This window comes from Chiloscyllium punctatum, chromosome 15 (assembly GCF_047496795.1).
Source record: "Chiloscyllium punctatum isolate Juve2018m chromosome 15, sChiPun1.3, whole genome shotgun sequence".
NCBI classification, from domain to species: Eukaryota; Metazoa; Chordata; class Chondrichthyes; order Orectolobiformes; family Hemiscylliidae; genus Chiloscyllium; species Chiloscyllium punctatum.
The window spans coordinates 85,877,470-85,888,718 of NC_092753.1; the positions used below are offsets into that span (position 1 = coordinate 85,877,470).

Consider the following 11,249-nt stretch of genomic DNA (forward strand, 5'->3'; position numbering starts at 1 on the left):
GTCAGATTAGTAAGTTTGCAGATGACATGAAAATAGGTGCAGCTGTGTATAGTGAGGAAGGTTATCAAAGAACACAGATCAGATATAAATCAGTTGGAAAGTGATAATCTGGACAAGTGAGAGTTGATGCATTTTGGGAAGTCAAATGCAAGAGAAAAGTATTAGTAAATGGAAGTACCCTTAATAGTATTGATCTTTATTGGTCAGAGTATTGAGTACAGGAATTGAGAGGTCATATTGAGAGGACATTGGTCAGGCCACTTGTGGGATATTGCGCGCAATTCTAGTCTCCTTCCTATTGGAAGGATGTTGTGCATCTTTAAAGGGTTCAGAAAAAATTTACAAGGATGTTGCCAGGGTTGGAGGATTTGAGCTACAGAGAGAGGTTGAATAGACTGGGGCTGTATATTTCTATGACTCTATATCTAGAGAGATCTTGGGGTGCAAGTCCATAGCTCCCTGAAAGTGGCGACACAAGTGGTTGCAGTGGTAAAGGTGCTTGCTTGCCTTCATTGGTCGAGGCATAGAGTGTAAATTTTGCAAGCAATGTTGCAGCAGTATAAAACTTTAGTTAGACCACTGTCAGACTATTGTGTGCAGTTCTGGTCAATACGCTATAGGAGGGAAGTTGGAGGCTTCGGAGTGGTTGCAAAAGAGGTTTACCAGCTTGTTGCCTACATTAACTATAAGGAGAGGTTGGACAAACTTGGGATTGTTTTCACGAGAGCATTGGAGGGTGAGGAGCGATCTGATAGAAGTGTCTTTTTCTCAAGATAGAAATGTCAAATAATAGGGAGCACAGGTTTAAGGTGAGATGGGAAAAGTTTAAAGGAAATGCGCTTTTTTTACACAGAGGGTGATAGGTGCCTGGAACATGCTGCCAGGGAGGTGGTAGAAGCAGATACGTTAGCAATGTTTACAAGGCACTTAGACACATGAACAGGCAGGAAGAGGGATACAGACCATGGGAATAGTTTAGAATGGCATCATCAGTAATCCTCACAGGGTCTTGTGGAAAAGTAAGCAATCAATAGCATTTGCTGGGAAGCATTGACAAAAATGAGGGGCTGAGGTATTAAACAAGCAGCAGGTATCTGGAACTGAGATTTAAAGTAAAGCCCAGAGGACTGTGGCATACCTTTCAGTAGGTGCGAAGAGAAGTAAATAACTTGAACATAAAGTCTAATTCTTTGGGGATGTGGGAGGTTAAGAAGTAAAGCTCACTTCTTAATAAAACAGTTCTACTATTTAATTGGTTGCATTTAATTTTTTTATATATAACAATTTGTTCCTGTTTAAAATTCAGCATTAAATTGGTGCTTGGATTTCTTTTTAAATGTTAACAGTCCTTAACAGTACCGTGACACTTCATGATCAAGGAAATCAATAACTAAACTGTCACAATCAGTTCCAGAAAATAATCTAAAGGGCTAATGCAACGTTAGCCTTTTTTGTATTGAAGACTAAAATGAGACAGGACAAAACCCTCGATAAACCAACCCATAGCATTGTGGCCCTCCAGATGTGCACCACTGACTTTCTGGAATGATTCATGGATTCCATGCCTTAAACTAGGGTTTAAAATATTAGATACTAAGAAATAGACTTTATATGCTCTGGAACATTAGGAAGAGATTGAAGTTTACCAGATATTAAGAGGAACAGTGAGAGAGAAACTCTTATTTCTGGTTGGGCAGTCTACAAATAGGAAGAATAGCCTAAACATTAGAGCCAGATCTTTGGCCAATGAAATATTTCTGTATGCAAAAGGGTATAGATATTTCAAGCTCCCTTCCCTAATGTAATTGAGGCAAGATCATTTGTAAAGTTAAAATTTGATCATGCCAAAGGTATCCAGGGATTCTGGGTAAATGCAAACAGGATACGGATCAGTCAAGATCTCATTGAATAGGGGAGCAGGTTAAAGACCCTAAATGGCCAACTGATGTTCATATTTGCATATTTCTTCCTGCTCAATAACATTCCCTCCATCAACACTTAAAAACAGCAAAAAGAAACAAATAACTGAAGATGGAGAAAGTGAGGACTGCAGATGCTGGAGATCAGAGCTGAAAATGTGTTGCTGGAAAAGTGCAGCAGGTCAGGCAGCATCCAAGGAACAGGAGCATCAATGTTTCGGGCATCAGCCCTTCTTCAGGAATGAGCCTCATTCCTGAAGAAGGGCGGATGCCCGAAACGTCGATGCTCCTGTTCCTTGGATGCTGCCTGATCCTGCTGTGCTTTTCCAGCAACACATTTTCAGCAAATAACTAAAGATGCCAAGGGTCTGAAATAAAAATGGAAACTCAGGAGTGGAAATGAAACTGAGTTAATGTTTTGAATGAACACAACTGTACTTTGTTTAAAAGCAGATGATTTTATTTATTTCATTCCGGGGGGGGGGGGGGGGGGGGAGCTGCAACAAGCAAAGTTATTATGTCTTGTGTTACAACAGTGATTCAACTTCAATAGTTTAGTCAGTTGTAAAGACCTGAGGGATATCATGGGTGATGAATGGCACTATTTAAGCCACGATTTGGAGATGCGGGTGCTGGACTGGGGTGGACCATGTTAAAAATCACACAACACCAGGTTATAGTCCAGCAGGTTTATATGGAAGCACTAGCTTTCGGAATGCTGCTCCCTGATCAGGTAGTTGACAACCACCTGATGAAGCAGCGCTCGAAAGCTAGTGCTTCCAAATAAACCTATTGGACTATAGCTTGGTGTTGTGTGATTTTTAACTATTTAAACCATCAGACCTAGGAGCAGAAGCATGCTATTTGACCCATTAAGTTTGCTCCACCATTCAATAAAATCATAAAAATAAAGAACTGTGGATGCTGGAAATCTGAAACAAAAAACAGAAATTGCTGGAGAAACGCAGCAAGTTTGGCACCATCTGTAGAGAGAAAACAGAGTTAACATTAAGTCCAGTCACCTTTCGTCAGACAGGTCACTGGACTTGAAACATTAACTCTGCTTTCTCTCCATAGATGCTGCCACATCTGCCGAGTTTCTCTAACAATTTCTGTTCAAGGTGGTCATGGCTGATCGGTTATGCTTCAACTCCACTTTCCTGCCTTTCCCTTACTGATGAAGGAGTCTGTCTACCTCAGCCTTGAATATATTCAATAATTCAGCCTCTGCAATAAAGGATTCAACAGATTCACTATTGTAAGAAAAAAAAACCTTCATCTGACTTGACAACCCTTATTCTGAGGGGAAAGTGAGGACTTCAGATGCTGAAGATCAGAGTCGAGAGTGTGGTGCTAGAAAAGCACAGCAAGTCAGGTAGCATCAGAGGAGCAAGCGAATCAACATTTTGGGCATAAGCCCTTCAATCAAGAATGAGGCCTGTGGGCCAAGGGGTCTGAGAGATAAATGGAGGGGGGGGCGGGGTGGTGGCGTTGGTAGGGCTGGGGGGAAGGTAGCTGAGAGCGCAATAGGTAGATGGAGGTGAAGGTTATAGGTCAGAGAGGAGGCTGGAGTGGATGGGTGGGAAGGAAGATGCACAGGTCAAGAGGACGGTGCCAAGTTGGAGTCTTGGAACTGAGATAAGGTGGGGGAGGGGAAATGAGGAAACTGGTGAAATCGGTGGTTAGAGGGTCCCAAGGCAGAAGATAATGCATTCTTCCTCCAGGCAGCGGGTGGTAAGGGTGTGGTGATGGAGGAGGCCCAGGTCCAGCATGTCCTGGAGTGGGTGGGAGGAGGAAGTTAAAGTGTTCGGCCAAGAGGGAATGAGGTTGCTTTGTGCATGTCCCAAAAATGTTCTCTGAAGTGTTCGACTAGTAGGCATCCAGTCTCCCCACTGAAGAGGAGACTACATCGGGTGCAACAGATATAGCAAATGACGTGTGGATGTGCAGGTATATCTCTGACAGATGTGGAAGGTTCTTTTGGGGCACTAGACAAGAGGTGAGGGATGGGCATAGGTTTTGCAATTCTTGTGGTAGCAGGGGAAGGCGTTGGGAGGGGAGGATGGGTTGGTGGGAGGCATGGACCTGACAAGAGAGTCTCAGAGGGAACAGTCTTTAAGGAACGCAGATAGGGGTGTGAAGGGAAGTATATCACTGGTAGTATGGTCTGTTTGTAGGTGGTGTAATTGGCAGAGGATGATGCGATGTATCCAAAGGTTAATGGGGTGGAAGGTGGGGACTGGGTAAGATTCTGTCCTTGATGCGGTTGGACAGGTGGGGTTCAAGGGCGAAGGTACAGGAAGTGGATGAGATGTGCTGGAGGACATCATTGAACATGTAGGAGGGGAAAATGCAGTCTTTGAAGGAGGCGGCCATCTGGTGTGTTCTGTGGTGGAACTGGCCCTCCTGGGAGCAGATGCGGTGAAGGCAGAGGAATTGTGAATAAGGGATAATGATTTTACAGAGGGCAGGGTGGGAGGAGGTGTAGTCCATGTAACTGTGGGAGTCAGTGGGTTTGTAGAAGATGTCCGTGTTGATGGAGATGGAGAGGTCCAGGAAGGGGAGGGAGGTGTCAGAGAGAGTCCAGGTGAACTTAAGATCAGGGTGGAACGAGTGGGAGGAGCTGATGAACTGTTCAACTTCCTTGTGGGAGCACAAGATGGCGCCAATACAGTCATAAATGTAGCAAAAAAAAAGGTGGGGAATGGTTCCAGTATAGTTGTGGAAGATATAGACTGTTCCATGTACCCGATGAAGAGACAGGCATAGCTGGGGCCCATGTGGGTGCCCATGGCTACCCCTTTGGTCTGGAAGAAGTGGGAGGATTCATAGGAGAAATTATTGAGGATTAGGACCAGTTCAGCCAAATGAATAAGAGGGTCATTGGAAGGATACAGGTGGGGATGTCTGAAGGGGAAGAAATGGAGGGCTTGAAGGCCTTTGTCATGGCGGATAGATATGTATAGGGACTGGATGTCCATGGTGAAGATGAGACATTGGGGGCCAGGGAAACGTGTCAGGTCCACCAAACTACCCTCCCCTCCCAGGACCTTCCCTGCCACCGCAAGAATTGCAAAACCTGCACACATATCTTCCCCCCCCCACCACCTCACCTCTGTCCAAGGCCCCAAAGGAGCTTTCCACATCCGTCGGAGATTTATCTGCACTTCCATACACATCACTGACTGTATTTATTGCTCCTGGTAATGGTCTCCTCTACACTGGGAGAAAGGACGCCTACTTGTAGAATGCTTCAGAGAAAATATCCAGGACACACGCACAAATCAACCCCACTGTCGCGTGGCTGAACACTTTAACTCTTCGCCCCCAAGTATTTGGAGGTCTTGGGCCTCCTCCTTTGCCAAACCCTTACCATCCACCCCCTGGAGGAATCCACCCCCACACCTCATCTTCTCCCTTGGGATCCTACAACCACGTGGAATCAATGTGGATTTCACCAGTTTCCTCATTTCCCCTCCCCGCCACCGTATCCCAGATCCAACCTTCCAACTCAACGCCGCCCTCTTGACCTGTCCTACTTGTCTATCTTCCTTCCCAACTATCCACTCCACCCTCCTCTCCTGCCTATCACGTTCCCCCTCACCTTCATCTACTTTTCCCCCAGCCCCAACCCCAACCCCTCCCATTTATCTCTCAGCCCCCTTGGTCCACAAGCTTCATTCTTGATGAAGAGCTTATGCCCAAAACATCGATTCTCCTGCTCCTTGGATGCTTCCTGACCAGCTGTACATCACACTCTCAAACGTTATTCTAAGGTTACACTACCTGGGGTCTTAGACTCTCCCACAAAAGAAATAACCTCTCAGCATTTGTTTGGGAAAGCCCCCTCAGAGTCCTGGACGTTTCAATAAGGTCATCTCTCATTCTTCCAAATTCCAACGGGTACAGGCCCAATCTACTCATTAGAAATTCGTTCCATACCCAGGGTCAACCCAGTGAATGTTCTTCGGACTGCCTCCAATGCCAGTATATCGTTCCTCAGATAAGGGCCCAAAACTGTTCACAGAAATTCCAGAAATCGACTGACTAACATCTTGTACAGTTTTAGCTAAACCTCCCTGCTTTTATACTCCATTCCCTTAGAAATAAAGGCCAACAGTCTGTTGCCTTCCCTATTATGTGCACATATATGCTCACTTTTTGTGATTCATGCATTAGGCCTCCCAAATCCCTCTGTGCTATAGTTTTCTGCAGTCTTGCTCCATTTAAATAAAATTCAGTTCCTCTATGCTTCCTGCTAATGGGCATATTCATATTTCCCTACTGTATTTTCCACCCATTTCCAACATTATCTACAAACTTGGCTATGGTTTATTCAACTTGCCACATCCATGCTGTTAACATACACTGCAAATGTCTTCATTCTCATCTCATTGTCAACCTTCTCTTAGTTATTCAATCTGCTATCCAGGTCAATATTTGCCCCTACACCATTAGTTCTTATTTTATTAAATAACTTTATATGAGGTAGCTTATCAAGCACATTTTGGAAATCCAAATACATTACATCTACTGGTTCCCCTTTTTCTATACTGTTTGTTAGCTCCTTGAAGAAGTCTAATACATTATTTAGGCATCATTTGCCCTTCACGTCGCCAGGCAGCCTCTGCTAGATTTCTTACGTATTTCTAAGTCGCCTGCAATTATACCCTTTATAGTAGACTCTAACACAGTCCCAATGACAGATTTAAGCTAACTGGACTATGGTAACCTTTTTTTTTTCTTCCTTTCCCTTTTTGAATAAAGGTGTTACATCTTGCACTTTCTGGGGCTATTCCAGAATATGAACATTCTTGGAAGATTATAACCAAATGCACCCACTATCTCTGTAGCTCCTTTAAAATCCTAGGATGCAAACCATCAGGTCCAGGGGACGCACTGTCCTTCATTCTCTTGGTATTTCCCCACCTCATATCCTCTAGTGTCAGTTAATGTACATATTACCTCACCCCAATTCTCTATTTGTATTTTTGAAATGGTATGAGTGTTTTGAATCATAAAGACTAATGTAAAGTATTTATTCAATTCCTCGGCCATTTTCTCTCCCATATATTATTTCCCAGCCTCATCATTTAAGAGGCTTACATTCACTTTGGCCTTTCCTCCTCTTTATAGACATAAAGCTCTATTTTGATATAACTTGCCAGTTTACCCATAAAATTTATTATCTCTCTCTTATTTTTTGGTCACCTTTTGCTGTTTTTTTTACAACTTCTCCAATCTTCTGCCTTACCACTAACCTTTGCCATGTTTTTTCTTTCTTTCGTTCAACAACCTTTCAAATTATTTCAAAGAACTAGACGGTCATTCAAAGGTTCCTGCTGTGTGTACTCCCCTTATTTATCTATCCACCACTGTAACTGGTGGATAGCCTGACACAGATGGTAGCAAAGTGGATTTGCAAACCAGAGAATCCAAGCTAACGCTCTGGGGACATGGTTTGAAATCACACTACAGCAGCTGGTAGGATGTAAATTCAATTAATAAGCTCTGGAACTGAAGCTAATCTTACTTATGGCAATCATGAAACCATGTAAAACACCCACCTGGTCTACTATCATCCTTACCCAGTCTGATTCACAGTAATATGGTTTACTCTTAACTGCCCTCTGAAATAGCAATTACGGTTGGACAAATGCTGGCTTTGCTGGTGATGCCAAATCACAAAGAATAAATAAAAGGTGGGCCCAAAACATTACATTAACTTAAGCTGTCAAACCTCATATGTGACCCACCATTCCACATGCAATTTGTGTGCTGCAAAAGTCAAATCATTTTCAAGACACATTAGCTTACAATTCAAAATGAAATACATCAAATAGTTTGATATGGAGATGCACTCAAAAGCTTGCACTCCTACATTATCAAACAAGTCTCATAAGATTCTTGATTCCAATACGGTTCTGCACCAGACAAGGCACACACATATAAAACTGTGATACTGGTGAATATGAACAGCCCTGAATCTACCTGTAACACCAGTGACCTTGCACAGTCATACTCACAGTGGTTAAAATAAAATTAAGTTGAATTTTAGAGAATACAAGATCCCACAGATGACCTACTGAGCAATGTGTAGCAAAAAAAAGGCTGAGGCCTAGATAAAAGGCTTGATTGAATCTGCCGGAGACTCATTTGGCAGGTTTAATCCTATTAACAACTCTCATTATAGTGAAAAAAAAATCACACCACCATAAATTTCAGTGATGTCCCACTTTGATAGAGCCGACAAGGTCATATCCAACATTGCAACTGCACACAGTCCAGACCTTCAATCTAATTTTGACCACAGCCAATCCAGCTCAAGTCCACAGCAACAACATTTCCCAAACCTTAACCCAAGTCCGGGAAAATATCGTGATGAGTTCAGAAAACTTGCAAACATTTTACACACTAAAAGCAAAACAAGAATTGCAAGCCAAAACAATACAGACTTTGAATCAAAAATTTGAAGGAGGTGGGTAGTCCCAATTAGGTGCAAGCATTTTGATATAAAATGATGCGGATTCGAAAATAATAAAAGACTGCCCCATTTATAATGATGGTTACTGATTTCTGCAGGGAGAGGTGGTGTGGACTGGGTTTCTGGTGTGTATGTTCTCTTGTCTGTGGTAGAGTCCGGGGGCTCGCTCACCAGCGGATCCCCTGCCGATCCATGCGGCCGCTGCCGATGTGGAGCCGGGTTTTAAGAGCGATCCATGTGCAACATTGTAACAAAGAACAGGCGGAATGGCGGCCGGAATGGAAACATTGTATCGATCCCGCTGCTACCTTACAGAATGTAACCAGCGGCGGATTGCAACCTCTTCCCATCGGAGATTACCCCTCGGTCCGCAACCCTCCTCCCCCTGGTACCCCCCTCTCTCACCCTCCACCTTCACTCCGCTTCACCTTCACTCCTACCGCAAAAAACATACCTCCCTCCGGGGCCCGGAGCCGGGCCGCGCCGCGCCGGGTTTTGCCCCCCGCTTTTTTCTGTCTCTCTCTCTCTCTCTCTCTGATTATTTTGCAGGTTCGAGTCTGGTGAATCCTCACTCCGGGTTCCCGGCCGCCCCCAATTGCGCAGGAGCGGAAGCCTGACTTGCCTTTTTTTTCCCTATTTTCCTCCCCCCACCAAAAGCAGAGCCTTATCGTGCCGCCTGCTGGGGTTTGTAGTCTTTCCGTGCGCAGGGAGAGTATCATCCCGCGGTTAAGCGGACTACAACTCCCCTCAGCCCCCCCTCCTCCAGCTTGCTGTTGATCCAACTCTGGAATGGCTTTTACAAACAGGCCTCTGAGCCCCGCTCTGCCAATTTGTCGGCAAGAGCAATCCAAACTCGACTCGTTTCTCTCTCTTCACACAATTGTCCTGTTCAAAGCCCCAGATGAATCTGTACCCACACAGGCAGCGCATTCCAGATCCCAGCCACTGCATGTGGAAAACTGTACTTCTGTCATTTCTTTTAAATCTTGAGTCTTTCATCAATTTGAACAGCCTTATCCCGTCTACTTTATCCAGTCTCCTCATGCTTTTGAATGCAAAGAAAATGCTTCCTTGTATCTCCTCAGAACTGTAGTCTCTCATCCCTGTAACTTACAAATGGTTTCTGCACCCCTCACCAAAGACTTCACATCTTTCCTAAAATGTGGCCTGGAATTGGATACTGCTCCAGATGAGGCTGAACCTGTGTTCGGGTTCACTATAACTTCCTTGTTTTTGTACTCTGTGTTACCTCTAAAACCCAGGATCTGTATTTATTTTATTCAACCTGTTCATGTTATTGCACACCCCGAGAGAGAATGGGACCAGAAAACTAGGGCCTCTTGACTCCGCAGCTTTCTCTCAACCACCCCTGCCACCTTCAATAGTTTGTGTCAGTGTTTCTCAGTTGGAGAACTGGCTAGGACAAGCTGAGTGGAATAGCCTCTGTCTGCCCTTTATCAATCGTTAAGACGTGTCCAGGTCTGGGGCTAAATTTTCCCATGCTAGGTTGGCCACCCTTGAGCTTTTTTTTAAATTGAAACGGATGGGGAATTCTGAGATTTAGATCCAAGACTTGTGAAATTCATGGGGTGAGGATATTATGAAATGTAGTCCTGCCAGACTTCATTCAGCCACTACTGGGAGGGTGCTGGAAAAAGCTGAAACGAAAGCAAAATACTTCTGACATTTTACAGCTGAAATTTACAAAAAAACAGAAAATCCTGGAAATACTCAGTAGTTCAGACAAATCAGTGGCAAGAGAAACAGAGTCAATGTATCAGGTTAGTGAAATTTCCTGACAAATTTTGAACTCTTCCTTGGACAACATCAACTGGAAAACTGGAGGGTATCTAATGTAACATTATTTAAAAAAAAGGTGGTAAGGTAAAGCCAAGGAACTATAGCCTTCCTTCAGTTGGAGGGGACTCACTAAGAAACTGACTTATACATTTGGAGAGGCAAGGATTCATTCGGCATAGTCAGCATGGCTTTGTGCATGGGAAATACTATCTCTCAAATTTGGTTGAGCATTTTGAAGAGACAAACATAGATGATGGCAGAGCAGTAGACATTAGCAAGGACTGGTTAGTAAGGTTAGATTCCATAGATCACATTGGATCCAGGGAGAGCCAGCCAACTGAATATGAAATTGACTTGACAGTAGGAGACAGAGGGTGGTGGGAGAGGGTTGTTAATCAGACTGGAGGCCTGTGACCAGCGATGTGCTGCAAGGATCGGTGCTGGGTCTACGTTTGTCTCTTATATAAACAAGTTGGATGAGAGGCATGGTTAGTACATTTGTGGATGATACAAAATTGAAATTTAGTGAACAGTGAAGAAGGTTATCTGAGGGTACAATGGGATCTTGATCAGCTAGGCCAGTGGGCCAAAGAATGGTGAGTGGAGCTTAATTCAGATAAATGCAAGATGTTGCATTTTGATAAGACAAAATAGGGCAGGACTTACACAGTTAATGATCGGGCCCTGGAAGTGTTGTTAACCAGAGAGGCAGAGGGGTGCAGGTACATAATTCCTTGAAAGTGGCGTCACAGTTAGACAGGATGGTGAAGGTGGCATTTGGCACACTTGCCTTCATTGGTCAGAGCATTGAGTACGCGAATTGGGATGTCATGTTATGGCTGTACAAGACTACATTTGGAGTACTGTGTACAATTCTGCTGCCCTGCTATAGGAAGGATGTTATTAAACTGGAATGGTTCTAAAGAGATTTGCAAGGATGTTACCAAGACTTAAGGGATTGAGTAATAGGGAGAGACTCAATAGGCTGCAACTTTTTTTTTCCCTGGAGCGTAGGAATCTGAGGGGTGACCTTATAGAGGTTTATA

At 44.0% G+C, this 11,249-nt stretch overlaps 1 protein-coding gene across 6 annotated transcripts in view; it reads right to left on the reverse strand.

Annotated features, from left to right (window-relative positions):
• Positions 1–9,480, reverse strand: part of prdm15 (PR domain containing 15) — an 80,461-nt gene extending 70,981 nt beyond the window's left edge. For 2 of the 6 annotated variants that reach the window (XM_072585718.1, XM_072585713.1), the window contains exon 1: positions 8,858–9,480. The gene's annotated coding sequence lies outside the window, so the exon portion shown is untranslated. Of the gene's footprint in view, positions 1–8,574; positions 8,594–8,857 lie in introns of those variants that run through there. The other 4 variants (XM_072585716.1, XM_072585715.1, XM_072585717.1 and 1 more) reach the window with 3 other exon arrangements.
• Positions 9,481–11,249: the final 1,769 nt, after the last annotated feature.